Here is a 19284-nt window from a genome sequence, read left to right on the forward strand (position 1 = left end):
TGGCTTCTCGTGGGGCTGTCATCCATAGGATACAGAGGTGGTGGGCTCTTCTAGTCGTTTGCGTCTCTCCTAGTAGGACTATATCTGGATAATTTTATAAATAACGAGTGCTATTGATGCATCCTGGAATTTATTCCTGTGGGCTGGGAATCCGTCAGCTCGCTCCCAGCGTGTTCTTATAGCAAGTGACTACCAAACTTCCCGGCAGCGGTGGTATATCAGATTCGTAAGATCATCTTGAGGTGTATTTGTTTACTTTTATTAGTGCAGACATGTTTCCAAGGTGCGACATATACGCCCTGAGTTGTCTGTTGGCTACCTGGGAGCCAGCCGTAGAAGCGTGTCCGGAGGTGGTAAACGAGGCGAGGGCCAGAGCCCTGCAGCTGGTCACATGAACAAACTGTGCTCTCCCCCGCCGTTGTGTAATAATGGGGTATGCAGAGGGTGGGGATGGCAGGAGGAATAGTTTTCAATGGGTTCTTGTACGGCGTAACGCTCGGAAACTCGAAGTTTGTACAATCAGTTATTGTTTTGAGGTTTGGCGAACTGCGCGTTGCGACTTTCTTTGTGCAACGGTAAGGTCGTTTAAAATGGTTGAAATGGTTTCTCGAAGCGAAAAAAATGAACACAGAGCGGATAATAATATTCCTTAAAATTGGTTGCAACAGCCCTTTAAAAACAATTTTGGTCTGAATGAAACAGAAAAATAAAAGTTTGACGGACGGAAAATGAACACTCTGATAAGGTCCGGTTCGGGTGTCCACACATTAGCGAGGTGTTCGCGCTTGATTGGGCGCGATATTTTTTTAACGTGTTATATTTTTCGCACTGCGGAATCATTCAGTTTTCTAGGAAAACAGTTAGCTTCAATTTCTTGTGCAGTGCTTTGTTTTATTTTTTAGTATTGCTTACAATCCAACACTAGCTACTGCAAAGTTCGCCTGGTGAAAATATTCAAAATGTGGGCCTTTTTTTCTGTTAGAAGCAAGATTAGATGTCTCCAGACCGCCTCTCCAAGACCAACACTGTTGCCGAGAAGTAGCATATACGACGATTGAGACATTCAGCCGAGAAAAATCCCAAACAATAAAATCAGGCATTTCAGGCACCCACACCCACTGCGTAAAAAGCAATGCATTGGACATTCACGGACTGAACAGCCAAATCATTCCGGTGGGCTCGCAATCGATTTCGTTCGAAATCTTTTTCCTCCTCTGTTCTCTTCAGTAGGCGGTATAAAGGGATCGACTCAGGGATGGCGTTCTTGTTCTAACGTCGAATAAATCTATTCTGACCGCTTCGGAGCATTTGCGTTTTCTAGCTTAAATTTGACTTCCAATATCCTACGTGCCCCGGTCCTCTGTTTTTTTGTCAAGCCATCGTTTTATCTTCAAATCAGACGGTCTGAAGTCGACATTTGAAAATTTAAAAGCACCTATCTCCTTCCCATAATGGGTAACAAATACACATGAACAACATTGTATGATGAAGTCCGGCACCTAGGATGAACGGCCTTGGCCTCGTCTTCCGCTACCGTGCCGGCCTTCCACTAGCTGTCTTCCGGTCCCCAAACAACTCTATCGTTCCGCCTGTTATGGGTACCAGACAGGGTGGCATCACGAAGCGACACGCATCAGGAAATGCGTTTTGCGCGTGCTTTTTTACTGCCGGTTTCGCAGTTTCACTCGATGTTTTTGCTTAGGGCCTGCGAAATAGCTTCGCGCAATCTCCATGGTTTTATGTCGTCTATTGTATTTCTTCTTAGTGCTGAGAGAAGGCAGATTTAGAAATGTCCGCTTGCCGACTGCTTCAGTACCATCCTTTACTTAATTAAGCCTTCCTCTGCCTTCCTTGATGCGCTTTATAACAGAACTGCCCCCTTGTATGCGTAACAGTTCTGGCAAGAGTTGTCTTGGGTGGTTTACTTCGGTTGCTTCCAATGTTGGTCTGTTTGTTTAGTTAAACAAAGTCGTCCCGATACTTAAAGGCGCTGGCTGTCTTGGATGAAAGGGAGTCAATACATTTCGTTTCGCGCTTTCATAAACAAGCAGAAATAACTTCATATGAAAGTGTTTTGATAGATATTTTCACGAAGTAGCGAAGCATAAAGGCGGATAAAAGATGACGTCCAGTTGGCGACGGGCCGAGCGGAATAGAGTAACCTGCAATGCCCATCTTGGTTTTCAATAAAACATTTTCAAGCATTGATTTTAACCCGAAAATTCGGAGCATGTATGCGAAAGGAAACACATAAAAACGGCCAGAGTGTCTACTATCGAAAAGTTTCAATGACCGTAGCAATCCCCTCCGCTTTCATTTTCCCCTTTTACATAAATAAAATATTTTCATAAACATAATCTTGTTAACGGTTGTTCAGTACTGACGCTTCTTTTCAGATGTCAAAGATATCTCCTGGGGTAGTAAATCTCTGCGACCTAGTCACTAATGCATCTACTTGGCAAAACTGTTAACAGTTATGCACACTTTCAACGCAAACCATATTTGACAGAAACATTAACAACAGTGTTGTTTTAGCTTGAGCTGGTTTTTGTGGCGTTAGAAAAAAATACAAAAAAAAGCTACTCCGGTGCGAGGCGCCCGGCACGACTTTCATCCAGGTGCGTAGGTGAAACCAAGCCTCGCCTAGCTATGACGTCACGGCACCGACGGGGATACTTCGTGTCGCTGCGTTGGCGACAAAGCACCTCGTGACTCAGCGCCGAGCATATCCTTTCAACTCCCGCAAAACATACGTCGACCGAAGAAGTGTGTGACTACCAAGGAAGGAGTGCAGCGTGAACTTCGTCATATTGCTGCTCGAGAATATATGAGACGGTTACGATTCAACCCGAAGTATCGCGCAGAAGCCGACGCACCTAAACGGCAGAGATGAGCGGGTGATCCCGAGTGCGGCGCTTGCAATGTGGCGTGCAAGCGGAATTGGCGACAAAACCAGCTCGGACTTCGAGTAATGACTTCGGACTTCGAACTTCCAACCCATGTAAAACCCGCAAATTCATGGGTGATGCGAAAGGCCGGTTCCAGCGCGAATTCCCGAGCTCCCAGTTTGGCCACAGGTGTAGCGTCTGCCATAGGCTACGGTTTGACGTCAACGTGTGTACGTTGCGTTTCTAAACCTAACAAAACTTAGCAAAGCCTATAAAACCCTAGCCAATGTTAGTAAAACCGGAGGAAGCTAGTCGTCCCCCAGTTCAGCTGTTTCTCCAGCCTGGCCTCTGTAGCGGAAGCTGCGCCAAGTTTTTTTGTGTACCACGAGAGATTGTGTGGGCTTAAATCAGCCAATAAGATATGGTACACACATGACCGTTACGCTACTATTCCTGCCACACGATGGGTTACAATGGCCGCTTCGGTGGCACTAATCAATTGGTGGTAAATAACATAGAAAAGACTGATAATATGATTTGTTTATCGGTACGTGTTTACCCCATAAATTTCAGAGACATTTTTGCAGACCTTGGACCGTATATTATCACGTGCTAGGGGCAATGGTAATAAGCGGCTCGGAACAGGAAGAGTTTTTTGACAGTATTCGGAGCTCTGTGATTAAAAAAGACGACAGTAATGGTCATTTCAATGTTGGGTTATTTCTAAGTATTCTAAATAGCTGATTTCATAATACAACCACACGAAGGAGCTGCTGCCACGTAGTAGGTTATATTGTTAAAAAATAACAACATAGTAAAATGTATGCTTTCAAAGAATCTCTGGTATGATTTCCGCAATATTTTACCACGTTTAGGCAGCAAGGCGACCCAGAGGTCTCTCAAAAAGCTAAAAGTCGTTAATTTAGGCACTTCGGCAAACGTCACACTGAAAGGTATGGGAGCAAGTACGCTCGATTTTCCGAAATTCTGAAATAAATTTCTGTGGGCTTGCGAGTTATTGCTTTTGGTTGTAAGAAATCGACATTGCCTTTGTTCATTCCTTACCTCCCCTGTATAACCGTTGTACGGGGATGGGCTGTATTACCACTGCTTTCATTTGTTCGAGTCCTTTGTCAAGTGCAAAAATATGTGACCTGGGCGTCCTCGAGCATCGCAATAACGACCAACAGCACAGCAGACACTCGAGGTTTCACCTAACAACCACAGGACCTAAAAACCACCTGAGGGCATCGTGATTAGTGTCATTCATCGTGCAATGAAGCGGAAATACAGTATAAAGGTGCTTTAAACATGTTAAAGTAATTTTCCCAAACAACAGCGCTGTAGGCCTAAAAGTAGCCTCAGAAGTTGCTTGTCTGGATTCTCTGCCAGCTTCTTTGTTTCAGTTGGTCTTAGGTTTGTAACCACCGCGATTTAGTGCCATTTTTTTATGGAAAATTTTATCACTCCCTTTTCGTGTGGAGATAAGTGGTTGAAGTTTTCCAATCTAATGAATGTACAACGTGCACATAGCGCTTGCAATGTCTCTCAAATTCAGGTAGGTATGAGTCTGAATAAAAAGGAATGAAAATAAAAGATAATTTATCTCTGTGCTCTCAAAGATTTGTGTGCATAGCCAGTGTGCATGCACGCGGGTAAAAAGAAAAAAAAATTAAATCCGTTCCATTTAATGTGAGAGCTGTCGCAAGTGCAGAGCAGTGATTCGCCATAATGGGTTGTACCACCGTTATCCGCTCGCTGCTAACACCCATCAACGCTCTTTGCCGTTTTGCTCACTCCTCTCTGGATGAATATGCAATTAAAATTTCCCGCCTTCGCAGTGAACGCGCACCCCCTGCCTGAAACTGCGCCTGCGGGAGTCCTGTCCTCTTTGTGCTTGTTTAAATTTAGTTTGCTGGAGCTGTTTTGCATCATTTCGAAAGCGTAATTTTTTCTTTGCGGGGCTGGAGACCTTCTGCGTCATTTCGAACGCGCCATTGTTTTTGTGCGGCTAGAGCCTTTCTCCGGCAATTCGGACGCGCCAGTTTCTTCTTGTGCGTGCAGCCTTTCTGCGTGCTTTCGGATGCGCCATTGTTTTCTTCGGCGCCCATTTTTTTTTTTGCTTACTATCGTTGAAACCAACCCAACCAACGTTCCGAGCTAAATGAACGCGGGTGCTGCTGGTTAATCACGTTTATTGTGCCTCAACTGTACCTATAGTTTCCTTTGCGTTAAACAACAGGGAAATGCAGGAGAAGCGCCAGCGGTTCACAAGTTTTGAACGCTTATGACTTTATAAACCGCTTGGCTTTCGAAGTTTCTGGGGTACGCCGCGAACGACAGCATTACTACGGGACGGCCTGTTGCTTTACTTGGGTCCAGCGAGCTAGCTACGACGAGAAGGCGAGCGCCTAAATTGCTCTGCACTTAAAATGTTTGCGGTATCAAGAAAGGAAGCTACAATTTATGCAAAAAGTGACGATAGCTTCAGCAGCCGCGTAGTTCTCATTCAAGGCGTCCTCAGGCAGGGCCGGATTAACAGAGCTGACAGCTCGGTTAAAAAACAAAAAGAGGGCTGCCCCTCTTGCCCCTTCCCGCCTTGCACCCTCATCATTCTTGAGACTTGACGTCTTTTAGTATTTGCTACAAAGAACACATGCCGTATTTACCTGAAGAATCTTCGGCGTGTTTATGAACATCACCTGGGCGTATACTTCCTCGTAGAGCACGTGGAGAGATTCCAATCGGAATGGAAGAATACCAGAAGACAAAGAGAAATAGATAGCATTAAGTTGTGTCGGGCTGGTTGGTTCATAATAAAAAAAAACGGTAAACTGCGCGCGAATATAAGACAAAAGGAAGACATACACCCGACACGTAAATGTGCAGTCTATGTGTCGTGTGTGTTTCTTCCATTCGCCGTAACCTTTAGCGCAGTTAACCCTTGTTGCAACAAGCAACGCCTCCCATCAAAAACCACTAAACCAATTCGTGAAAAATTGCATTCTCCTTCTGCCTCGCTGATTCGGCAGCCCACGCTTTGATTGCCAGCGGGTGAGAACTCCCGAAGTACACAGGAGGGTCTTTTTTCAGAAACTGTTCGCAGATATATATAGTAAATGCGCTACCAATCGTCTAGCTGTTTTGACATTTTATCCAGCAACAGAAATGTAAGCTCCCCTGAGGCAGCGTTTCTATACAAACCGTGGTATTGTGTATATTGTGTATGAAGACGGTGCACAACAAATAATTTATATGGATTATGATTCAAATGTTTTCGTCGGGCGGAAAGCTAAATATGTTTTAAAATTTGGCGGCTGTATAACATCAGATCGATACCGAACTTCGACAGAAATGCGTTTTTAATACTATCGAAGAAACAATCACACAAACTTTAATTTAGGCACGAGATCGTTCATTTTGAAACACGTAATTGCTACATTTTTGCAGGCAATATCCACTATTATAACAACAGGAAACGGATTCGTATGACGCACGCTTTTTCTGCTTATAAATTGCGGAGTAAATTTACTTTTCACAAATATTTGCTACTTCAACACTTTTTAGAAAATGGTGTAAGCGTTTTACAGAAATTCAACCTTGAACATATGCGTGCTACGAATTAACATGTCTGCTTTTTTTATTAATTTTTCATAAAAGACCGATATCTACGCTTCTTCAAGCGTGTTGCTGCCCTTTGCTGGGATAGTTTCTTGATGAAATAATAAACGTTAACCCTTCAACAAATCCCAGTCCGCCTGCTCTCTCTGCCCATCAGCTTCCTTCAACGCATCCCAGTCCAGCTGCTCTCTGTGTCTATCAGCTAGATCAGCTGCGTCGCTATACACGAGGCATGGTTTTGGGCGACTGGAGCGTTTGTAGCTCAGACTGAAGGACGGTGGGCTGACTTCAGGAATATGCACATTCTGTGACGAACAGCTTTTTTGAAGCATTCGTTATTAAAATAGATAATCTCTGTTTCAGTAAGAAAAAATAGCAGAAGGGTTAAAATTTTCGAAGCAAATCCCAGTCTCCCATTTTTTTCCGGGCTTTCGGGGTGCTCCTAAGCCCGCGGGCTCCCTATGTACGGGGGCTGGTTTATTTTAACCCTTGAAACCATGGCTAATCTGACCGTGCCCTGATGCACATAGTTGAAAACGTGCCCACAATGGGGTCCATTTCCTCAATAAGCAGCGCTTTTGCATGCATTCAGTACCGGTTCGTTGGACGGTAAGGATCTGAACTGGTTTTTTTGGCAGTTTTCGCAGCTAGAGTGTTGTGATTTTGGACACCCACTTTAATTGGTTTTGAGTTAAAAGGGATCCATTAAACATCGTTTTACTTGCATCGAGCACCTTTCTGCCCGTTTTGAAAAAGTTCGTTTTTATCCGGTAACTGTACGCTTGCAGGAAAGAATTCTGTGCGTTTTGTTAGCAGGAAAGTATACAAACGGCAAGAACCTCTGGTAACCAACGACGTAGAATTTCTTCTGTTTAAAGTATGTTGCTACCTTTGAAAAGACTTTTTTTCAAAAAAATACTTTTGCTATGTTACATTTTGAGAATCCTCAAGTATTCCAAAATGTTTCGAAAAAGCAATCATGCTCTTATTTTGGTTAGTTCAAAAGTTATAGCCAATTTGCTAACAGCAGATTAATGCTTCTGAAACCGAACCTAAGTGATGCGTTAACTGAAACCTGTTACAAAACGAAAATTTGCAGCGTATATTCCAATTTTATCTGGTATCTTTTGGTCTGGTGCGTAAAATATTACTGAAAGACAATATGCATGACTGGCGTTTTCTAAACATTTCTTTATATTTCAGTACGAGGGATGCATTACACCACAAGCGCCTCTCGTTTTCTGTGCGCTCGGTTTCTATTCCTGCTGTTAATGCTACCGGGCTCGTTCTTTTTGTAGGTATTGTTTTTAGTAAAACAGTAAAAACACACCATGGACGTTTTAATAAAAAGGCCAAGTCAGGTCCAGGCCAAGAAGGTGACAGAAGCCAAAGTTTCGTGACAATCGGTACACAGCGAATGATTCAACCGAAGATCATGGGGACGTGAATGTGTCGGTTAGTGCAGCAAAGCTTGGAATGTTGGAGAACAATTGTGAGGTGACGTTGCGAGAACCTTCACTGCAAGATAATATGATTAGAGTTATGCGGATACTATCATCCGTTTTCGCCCATCTGGCCTGGGTTGCCCAAGACGTCCCTTGAGCCTGGCCATCCTACTTTTTTCTATATAATATGCTGTTTGACGCTTCTAACATACCAAGAGAAGTACAAAAGACATTTTGAAGGAAACGGGCATTGAACCTGGCCACGACGCTTCGGTAGGAGGTTGTACCAGTGACCAGCACCGAGAAAAAAAGGATAAGCGCTAACCAATAGGTGACACAGAACCTCTCTGCAAGAAACTACGAGCAGCAACAAAGCCAAAAATAATCTTGTGGCCGCTACAGAGGGCCCTAGCTATGAACCTGGTGAATTTCAACTTTCTGGAGTAAGATCATCTGGTTTGTACACGGATCCAAAAATTTATTCCTGCTTTTCTCAATACTTGATTTGTTGCACTTTTGTCTTGGTTGTCTTGCGCGGACAGTTGTAGTTTGAAAACGATTGAAGCCTTTTAAATCAAAGTACGCAGGCTGGTTTCTGTATTACTGGACTGCACAATGCACTAGGAGTTTTAAAAATGGACCCTACATTTTGATATCATCATAATTTATTTCACGAAATGCAGAGAAAATTACTTTTTTGTTTCCTTTGGTATTTTTACAATAACTTCATTCCCAACTATCGGATGGCAAAGATCCTAGTTAACTGCCAAAAGGGATAGTTAGCTACCTCTGTTCTAAAAGTTTTGGACTTCCTGCAAACCGTTAAGTGTTATAAATGTTCCTGCAACAGCCCCGTTCGGGGTATTTTGTGTCAATAACAAGCATCAATAATATTTTTTCGTTATGTTTAGCTTCTGAATATCATAAAAGGTGGTCCTTTATAAGATCCATGTGAAACAAAAATTTACCGGTCAAAACTTAAAAAAAAAATTGAAAAAGGTGGCAACATACCTTAAGCGACGCCGCAAGTTCTCTTGTTATTCTCGGCTTATTATCTGCACGAAATATTTTCGGTAGGGCACGCGCTAATGCCCAAAAAAGAGATCAAAAGATGTCACTACGAATGTTACTCAGGCGAGGTTATGGCGTTACTCAATGGCTGGAAAAATACTTATGGGGAGTGGCTCCTCTTGCCACATTCGGAATAATGCGAGTCCGTTTACTAATGTAAGTATACTAGGGCACCTGTCCTGTGCAATCTAGCTAAGTGAGCAACTTCGAAGAAAACGCCCTTGTTCTCCACAACATCGTCGTTCATCAAAGGAAATCACGTCTTTAATGTATATGAGAGCTTCGTTTTTACTTTACGAAAATATCTTCTTCAAATACGTACGCTGCTCCATGACATTTTTTTCCAGTGGACTGCATCCACCTAAATGTTATGCAACGTGTTTTAAACACGTTTGGAAATGAAACTACTTCCATTCTAACTCTCATATAGCTTCTAGGAAAGCGAAACACTGGTAGTTGAGCGCGAATACAAAGTACAGATAAAAATCAATTTCCCCCGCTAAGGATGCAAGGTCAAAAAAGGCTTCCTTTTTGTTTGCCTTAAACTTTTCAGTTGTCGCATCCATAGCGGGAATCGGACGGAAAACAGCAGGGCATGAGCCCAAGACAATGCAAAGGTGTTGCAATAATATTCGCGTCACACTTAGTCCACCTTGGTACAAGATGATTGAAATAGTGCCGTGTCATCAGGCGCTCGACTACCAGATGTCCGTTTACTGATAACAAATTTTAACATCCCGATTTTTTGTTGTACGGTGTGTTGGGGGACAGGTGAGGGTATACCTTTGTATGAGAAAGCGTAGAGTTTTCGGTCCGCCTTCTCATTTTCCCACTCGGAACTGAAATACGTAAGGCTTCCTTCGAAATCGGTGCACTATGGCAGTATTCCGGTAAAACAAGCACAATAAATGTGAACACGCCTTGTCGATTGATGCAGCCATTTAGCATAATATTCCTTCTCTTTGACAGGCCGCCCAAGGGCACCATCAAATTATTCCATCTCCGGAGTTGCGTTTTTTTTATTACCGATGTCAAAGCTGGCACGTTTGTTAGACTACCATAGAAATCATTTGACTAATTGATTGAATATGGCGTTCAACGCGCCGTACTGGAGGGCTCCGGAACAAGTTTGACCAACTGGGGATCTTTAACGTGCACCGAAATCTCGAGCACCTGGCCGTTTCTGCTTTTTGTCTCCGTCATAGAAGCCGGTTCGACTGATACGAAGATGCATGTCGAATTTCTAATCACTTTATTGGCGTTGGCTTACAAGACGGCTGTACCCCGTTTCTGGTGATAACGGCTAATATAAAGTAAATTTCCTGGGAGTTTTCGCGAAGGTACCATAATGTGTTCTACCACCTGGCCTAGAAATGACGCGCCCAAAAACGAAAATAATGCGGTGAGACTTTCGGTTTTGTTCCGGGTCAAAAATTATACAGTATTCATGCTTTGCTTACGTCCTCTACCGTTTCATCCCACTGTCAGCGTCTTGTTTCTAGCAATGTTACGGCCCCGTTGTTTTAAATAGGATACAGTGAACGACTGACTTTTTGTTATTAGTACGAGGGCCGGTGGACATTGCGAAAGTATAGTCAGGAGTGTCATTTCCAAATTTTGAAATAGGTTGACCTCTTTACGGAACCAGGCTAGGGAAACTGCATTTTGGACATTGCTTACTGATACAAAACCTTTTTTGTGCATTATCAATGCTACAATATGGGCACAAATTGTTTGCATGCATAAGAGCCATTGCGTAATTTACGACCTAGTTTACATTACAAAGCGATATAATCGTGGGCCATAAAAAGATCCGACTTTCGTGTAGAAAGTCGTAGTCGCTTCATCACTAGACACATTTATTGCTCAACACAAGTGCGCCTGCGCAGGCTCGCATCCGCAATCTTGCATCTTGCACTGCATGATGAATGCTTTCGTCATATTTTCAGCCTTCACATGAACCTCGCATTTCGCTTATCCCCTCCCAGTGGACAATGCTGTCGTGTATGAAAAAAACATCATCACATATACAAAAGGGTGCCCACCATTTTATCCTAATCTCGCCTATGTTACCATGCATCTTTCCGGCTAGCTCGAGTGCCCCTAAAGGAATGGACAGCACGCATATTGCGCAAACCATTCTGGCGAACTCGCAAGATGTAGAGAGGTTGCAAATAGCTTTCACGTAAAGTTGGAAAGGATGTTCTGATGGAGAACAGAAATTGTTGCTTCTGTTTGTGCCGTACCCTCTCCAGCGGTTTTCTTCGGCGCATCATGTATTCCTTTTCTACTTTGTGAATGGCTAACATTTCCTGTTATTTCTGTTACAGAGTGATGCCATAGAGCGCAAAATGTTCCAGGAATGCCTCCACGCGAGCAAGGGTGCCCCGTCACTTAGGTGCGTATCGCTGCCTTATTATTCATGGTTTTGGAGGGAAAAGGCGTGGTAGTGGCTTATATTCTTGGTTGGCTACTTTAAAATATCTGCTATTGTGTTTTGTATGCTGTGCTTGCTCTAAATAATGCACCCAGTTGGCGCCAGATACGGGTGTTTTTGTGTGCAAAGGGAGGTAATGTAAATTTTTTGTGAGTGTTCAGTAAAGAGGCATATTTACGTGAATATCACAAGTTATGACTACTCTGGAAGTATAAGGAAACATTTTGCTAGTTTTTTTATGCAAGTTGCTTTCGGGACTTCTTGGCAGCATCCACAAAACAGAACGGACATGGCTAAAACCACGACAGAAACTTTCGAAATAGCTTCGCTTGCGTACCGTTACATGTATGCTAAGTACAGAAAACTAGAAACAGTTTGAGTGGCAGGGATTGGGGAGAGGTGCGTTCAAAACAAAAAATCCTGGGTCATCTCCAATAATGTGAAACCTGGGGCGGGGCGAAGTACACAGTGTATAAGGGTATTCGTGGCGCCTTCGCGTTTTTGCCAACAGAGATAAAACCGTTAAGAGGTAAAGGTATACAGCTTTGCTGTAAAAGTCTCTTGTCTTGGAAGCATGAAGCTCTCTTGCGCTATGCATAAACGTGCGTCTCGGTGTTTTTTAGTGCGCGTTACGTCTTGGCGCGAGGCGTAAACAAGTTGTGCGGTGTTCTAGTGCTGTGACTCGGCAAAATGATTACGACGACGATTACAATGACGACGACGACGGGAGACGCCAACAGCCCCAGGCCCTAAGGGGCTACGCCCCTAAAACATGTTAACACAGCAAGCAGTACTACGTGTTACAGCCAACCCGCCGCGGTGGCTCAGTGGCTAAGGCGTTGCGCTGCCGAACACGAGGTCGCGGGTTTGATTCCCGGCCGCGGCGGCCGCTTTTCTGATGGAGGCGAAAAGCAAAAACGCCCGTGTGTACGAGATTTCGCCGCACGTTAAAGATCCCAGGTGGTCAAAATTAATCCGGAGCCCTCCACTACGGCGCGCCTCATCGCCTGCGTTGCGTCGGCGCGTTAAACCCTACAATCAATCAATACGTGTTACAACCAGCTTTTACCATCTATGCCAGTACTTTTACCTGTACTTTTACTATCTATGCCAGCCCGTATTTGTAAACGGAGGGAACATGTAGAGCGTTAACATAATTGCACGTAGTGAAACCACGCAACCTAACAAGCTGCGGGAAATGGCGCACGTGCTTTGCCGTCAGGTGAAAAGCATAATTCTTGCGGCTGTACAGCTGTTTCTTACGTGTATTTTCTCCGTGGTATTAACGCGTAGCATTCTTTGACGAGTACTACCACAGCCAGAACCATGTTACGTGCTGCATTTCCATAAAAATGCAGGTATTGGGGAATTTCCACCTCTAATCGTTATAATAGTGTAAATGAAGATAATTTGTCGAACGAAATTTTGAAAAACTAAAGAATGAGACAACTATAAAAATCACGGGAAATGGTGAACGGTGTAACGCCGTGAATATCGTCTAGAATGCAGATTTTGCCGGAATTCAACTTGTAATCGTTATTATGGCATAAATGAAGATCACTTGTCGAGAAACATTTTCAGAACCATAAAAAACTAGAAAAATATGAAAAAAAGAAATCTGGCGAAATGTACAACGCCCTTCATTTAAAAAATGCAGATTTTACTGCAAGCAACACCTGTAATCGTTAAAATAGCTTAAATGGAGATAATTTGTCGGATAGGATTTAGAAAAACAAAAAAAAATGTGGCTGCAAAGAACTCACACTGAAAAAAGGCGGCATAAGAATGCTACGCGCTAGTAGACAGTTCTGTGAATTTGAGCAGCTTTTTACAATATTAATATTACAAAATCCAAGCAGACATCCAAAAGGCAGCAGTGTTTACATCTTCCTGTAAAAATGCAGTGAGAGGTGTTCGAGCGGAGCCGTTTATTGCCATTCTAAAATAGACTCGTACCCTACTTGGTCATGTTCTTTGACCACGGGAAGCTCTTGCCGTAAGCATCGTTCACGACTTCGCAACTGGCTTGCTATCCTCCTCATTCAGGTGATATGTTTTTTCATGCTATCCTTCGATGCGCTCTAGCTTTCAGAAACGCCTGCCATCAAATCCGACTAAAAGTAGCACATCTGCATCATAAGCCTACAGAATTGTGTTTCACGGTGACAAAAAGCTCATCACGCAATTTGCCTGGTATAACATTCCACCGAGAAAAACCTTTCTAACACCACGTGCTGATATCTCGTCATTCCAAGTATTTTACTGCTTACGTACGCACGCCTTGATAGTGTGGTTAAGGTAGGTCGTCCTTGTAAATAGTCGAAGAACTTCTCGGAGCGAGTCCATCACCAGTAATCTAAGATAAGTAACATAAGTGAATAACGTAAGAGAAGTGGTCTTACCTAGGCTGAATAAAACAAGGGAATAAAAAAAAAGTTCGCGACGAGACACGAACAAGCAAGTGATAGAAGCAGGAACATCTGGGTCCCCCCCAAAATGGCACGAACCTTTTGAACAGCATACGGAATACACGTGGGCACTGGTTGGCTTTTACTTCAGCCCTTACTTATTTTATCCTATTTATCATCATCAACAGCCTATTTAGGTCCACTGGCGAAAGAAAAGTCCCATTGACATCCCCCAGCTCCTATCGTTCGCTGCCCCAGCGTATTCTTTGCCCCTGAATTTTATTATTTCGTCTGTCCATCGAGGTAATGGTCCTCGTTTATTTTAATCCCTATCATTGCGCTTTCAGTTTTCTCCTTGCTGTAACTGGGTCCTGTTGAACGCTACTATGCGCAATTTCATACGTGCTTTTTCGTCTGCGGCCTGCAGGCCCAGAAAGCTTTAGTAGAACTCTTTTTTACATAACTAGCCCCTTACTTTTGCGCTCAGAGCTACTCTTGCGCAGTACTTTATTATCCGTTTCCTGTGCTGCACAGCGGCTTTATTGCGTGTTATGGATCGCTATTTTAAATTATTTTTTATGGTGCGGCACGTAGAGCGGAATAAAGTTACTCTTTTTTTGTTATCAGCGGAACAACTTTGTTGCTATAGTGAGTCGTGCATTGCCAAATTACATAAGTTTACCTTTATGCCTTATCTTTTCGTTAAACGCTATTTTTAGTAAAACAGCATGAGCTTTTAATTAGAAACATTTTGCAGTTGTGTCGGCTGAAGATTAGCTTCCAAGACCAAAATGACTAAAGATTCGTGCTCGATAAACCATTCCGATAACTTTATTATATGTGCAGCGGGTGTCGTGTATATGATGCAACTGAGTGTGACCACATATACGTGTGACATCCTGGTGTTATCTAAACACCAGCTTATCCGAGCAGCGTTCACTGAAAGAGAATCCACATAGTCATTTGGCAAAACTATGCAGCTGACACGGGTGTATACCGGCTTTCGAAGAAACCACGGTGTTGAAAAAAAAAGGTGAAACAACGAGCTATAATAGAGGCGCACCAAAGAAGACTATCTGCCGGGCGCTGAAACCACTATGCACTCAGTTGTGCTGCATGACCGGGATTTAGCTTATTTGAAATAAACCCTTAAATAGGCACGTAGGGGAAAGATTACACCTGAGCAGATGTGCCAGCCATTGTGTTTCGTTCTGTTTATTTGTTGCTATCATTTTCTGCAACGTGGGAGGCTGATATATCTATTCTAGCAGTGCTTATTACCACATTAAACTTGCTGTAAGTGCAGGGCTTTCCTGTCTACTTGCCGTCCTTTTTTGGGCCCTGTTTTTTCTGCGCTAATCTTCAATCATGAGGGATAAACAGGGATTGCCAATCAAGCTATTGATGGGTAGCGCTTAGTTTAAGGCAAGCCCATGACTAAACCTATTGGCACTTTAAGATGAAATGAGGCAAAACCCTGCAGCAGAGCGTAGAGAGAAAGTGAAACGTGGAGCAAAAGATTCTACTTGCCAGGGCCAGAAGATTCTCCCAAGGTGTCTATACGGATGCAAATGTTTTGTTTTTTGATCGCAGTTGCACCAGCCAGTCAGGCCGTTACGTCAGCCCGAAAATCAATAACAACGCAACGGTATCAGCAAGTCATCGCCACCGAGAAATTGGAGGCATAGTTGGTGGCGCGAATTGGATATTACCTTCTCAAACGTAATTTCACTGCCAGAAAGATGCTAAAACTACGAGTACCGGTAAAGTACCAGTACCAGAAAATAAGCATTCGTCATGATGCCAGGAAAGTGTGTAACCTGTCCTTACATCGCACGAATAACGCGTGAGTTTGAATTTGTAGGGAAATTATTCTAAGCGCAACACGTCGAGCCACCGTTAATCCTCGTAAGTTTTCGATGTTTGCACCTCTTCTATCACTCCCTTTTGGAGTAGGTGAAAAAAAGAGACGACAGGTTTGTAACAGGTAATTATGATTTTGAAATAAGGAATTGTGAAATTCTACAGACCTTGGGATGGAAACCCCTTTGTGGACGGCGGAAAGTTCAGACTTAAATTTCTTGATATTATATACCATGGTTAGACTTGAATAAATAACGAAAGGTATGTCAAGGTGCGTAGGTATATGTGTGAACGGAAACGTCACATATATAAAATTAAAGAACATACCTGTCGATTATTGTCTTTAAATACTCTTTTCTCCAAACTCTATCAGCGACTGTAACGTGCTAAAAATACCAATATTCTCCTATTCTGATTTCCTAACAGCCACTGAAACAGCATTTTGAGTGGATGAAATAAAACTAACTAATGTTTGAGTTTGGGCTAGTTGCTTCATAATTGAACTGTGAAACAGCGCCTAAACGAAGACTGATTGAGAAAACATAGACACAGCGCTCGTGCCTGTGCCTTCTCTTACTGTCTTTGTTTAGGCGCTGTTTCACAGTTTAATTGATATGACCCATAGATTTATTGTATGTTTTGTACTTCTTTTGGTTGCCTATTTTGGATATGGGTAATTACTGGTTTCGTTGTACTCCTGTGTTTTGTTCTTTTGTTAGAATGCTGTGCTGTGAGTGTTCAGATTTGTTTTGTATAATGTTATGAACGATTTTAAGTTTGGATATAATTTGTTGTGTGTTTTCTATTCAGATAGCCAACTAGCGCAACTTTATGCCTTTTCTATTATCAACTGTAGCCCCCCTACAACGATGCCAAATGGGCGATGTAGTTACTTGTAATAAATAAATAAATAAATAAATAAATAAATAAATAAATAAATAAATAAATAAATAAATAAATAAATAAATAAATAAATAAATAAATAAATAAATAAATAAATAAATAAATAAAAACCATTGAATTTGTGGCTCCCATACTTCGTTTCGTTTATTTGTTTCTGCATTATTTAGAATACAGCCAGTGGTGTGGATGCCGTCTTCATCTCAATGGGTGCTTTTTAGTGCTGTTTCAGTATAGGTCGTAAGAGCAATTTTCCCCATGATCCTTCATCACCTACCCCACCACCAAGCATTACATGCGTTAGAGCTGTCCATTGCGTCTCGTTTGCCATCATTGAATCTTTCTACGCCGGAGGTGTGTCATGGCCTTTTGCAAAACTCTTTTGGGTCGCAGGTTGGGCAGGGCACGCTGGATATGGTCACATGAAAACTGCTCGCTATCTTCGTCACATTGTCATCAGCATGAGGGTATAGTGCTGTACTTTGTTTTATCTAAGGTTTTTCAGGATAGTTTCCTGTATCGCAGTGCGTTCTTGATGGCATACGCAATTTTCCAAACAAAACCCCTGGAATTTCGCATCTACATTGCATAAACGTTTGCCCATATTTCTCAAAACACACCATGAAGTTCGGATGTTGTCCGTCCGTCAGCTGTTACCGGTAATGCGTTAAGTGCTGTGGCACCACAAATAGGTTCAGATGACTTGGAATGTTTCCGCCACAGGCACCAGCATCAGCAACTCTTATTTTACGTCCTTGGGAAACAACAGCCTGTCCCATACACAGCGCTTGATGCACTGTCTGAAAATTTCTGCTTAAGAGTGCGTCGGTTACCTTATTTATTGGGGTAACACCCAGATTGTACCGTTCCTAATTCGCCCGCGAGATGGTGGATCTTGAGGGTGCTGCCTTCTAAAGTCTCAATGATTTGTTCGCAACCAGGAAGAGATTACACAGAAGGGTTTTCTCGACATAATACATAATCGTGGTTAAGGGCGCTGTCGAGACCACACTTCCGCCTCCATAGTGCCTTAAAATACGATCGAGAGATTAGGACGTAGCAGTAAGAGGTCACACTGAACCCAGCTTAAGGTTTGTGTTATCTTCATCAGAATGACCAAAAGCGCTACATTTATACAACGCTCAAATGTGGACATGTATTGGTTGAGGTTTGTTATAAAAGCAATTTCACGACCTACTCACACCACCATGAGAAGGAGCATGAGCGACACCATACCAATGCACGCTGGGCCGGTTGTTAAAAGGGTATATCCAGCTCGTCGCTTCTGTGTTTAGTGGTGCAAATATCAATAACCGGGGCCACAGCTTGCCGTAATACTCCTACACCTACAGCGGAGCAAAGGTTCAACCGAAAGTATGCCTCATCATTGTTTTTGTTGTCGGACACTTTCCCTCGGCCGAGTTTCCGACGCACACCGGATTATTTCTCGTAAGTGCTCTGTCAAGCGTTAATACCTCTAGTCGTTTTTACGCACAAATGTGGTATATTGGGTTTCGCTAGCTTGCGTCCGTGCCTATGCGGATTCGGGCACGGCACTAACGTCAGTGTAGGCGAGCATTCATCCTAGAAGAGGCACAGCCAACTCATATTTTTTCTCATTGTGATAATACCCCTTGCTCAATCAGCACAACCTTTCGGAACACTTTGTACAGTAATGATATTCCGGTCTGTGGGAGGTGACGTACGTTCGCGAACAATGCAAGCTCGACCTTTAGGCTTCTGTTGTATCACAAAGGTACCAGGACAAATAGTATACTTTGCATGATACTTTGCAGGTGCAGTATACTGGCCAAAGATGCCAGTATACTGCATTTTTATTCTGTCTATCTCATTAAGAGCAGCACTATTTTGTCAAGGTGTCTTTGCGGAACAGTATTTGGAAATGTTAATGCCTTTTAAAACCCAATAAGGTGTTCTTCCGAAACTGCTTGCGCGCTCCTTTTGTCGTTGTCCTTCCGTTTAGTTTGCCTCTGGTTACAGGTATAAATGCTGCCAAAATGGTCTGGATTTCCACCATGTTCTTGCCAAGATGCCCCCAGGAAAGTACCTGTCCAGTTGAAGAACAATACTGGTGCGAATGCAATTCCAAAACCTGTCAGCTCCGGCTGTAGCTGCAGTGGTCCCCAAGTGTTGTGCAATATTTCAAACTGCCGTACCCTTGTCAGCCAATAGCCCTTCATACCCCTTTTCCAGACGCCGACACCGGGCAAAGTCAGGCCACAGCATATCCGCACAGCAATACCACCTTCTGAATTTAATGCCTACACTCCTGTTCCGGCACGATAGGCATCTTTGAATAAACGTCATTTTCTCTCTATATCTCCTCCTCCCTGTCTGCCCCCCCCCCCTCCCACTTAAAAGCACTCACTACGGACGAAGGCTGAGCTAGTAGATTACGCTTTGTGGTTGTAGAAATAAAGTAGCAGGCGTTACTCAGCTTCCTATATGTCGTGTCTACAGTAGCGAAATAGAAACACAAGTATTTGTGCACTTACAATAAACGTGTTCAGACTCACCATGTTGTAAAAATTTGGGGGTTTTGTTGTGTTATCGAAACATTGGTTGCCGTTGTCGGTGTTTGAACTACTAGTATAGAACCGGACCTGCAATAAGTACCGTTTGTCCGACTA

General features: G+C 43.1%; 1 long non-coding RNA gene across 1 annotated transcript in view; it reads left to right on the plus strand.

Moving 5' to 3' along the window:
* Positions 1-18951, plus strand: part of LOC144180601 (uncharacterized) — a 100776-nt gene extending 81825 nt beyond the window's left edge. The window contains exons 2-3 of the long non-coding RNA XR_013324469.1: positions 11356-11423; positions 18635-18951. This is a non-coding gene — a long non-coding RNA (uncharacterized LOC144180601). The remainder of the gene's footprint in view (positions 1-11355; positions 11424-18634) is intronic.
* Positions 18952-19284: the final 333 nt, after the last annotated feature.

This window comes from Haemaphysalis longicornis, unplaced genomic scaffold (assembly GCF_048455015.1).
Source record: "Haemaphysalis longicornis isolate Haplotype H1 unplaced genomic scaffold, Haemaphysalis longicornis Haplotype H1 scaffold_4, whole genome shotgun sequence".
NCBI classification, from domain to species: Eukaryota; Metazoa; Arthropoda; class Arachnida; order Ixodida; family Ixodidae; genus Haemaphysalis; species Haemaphysalis longicornis.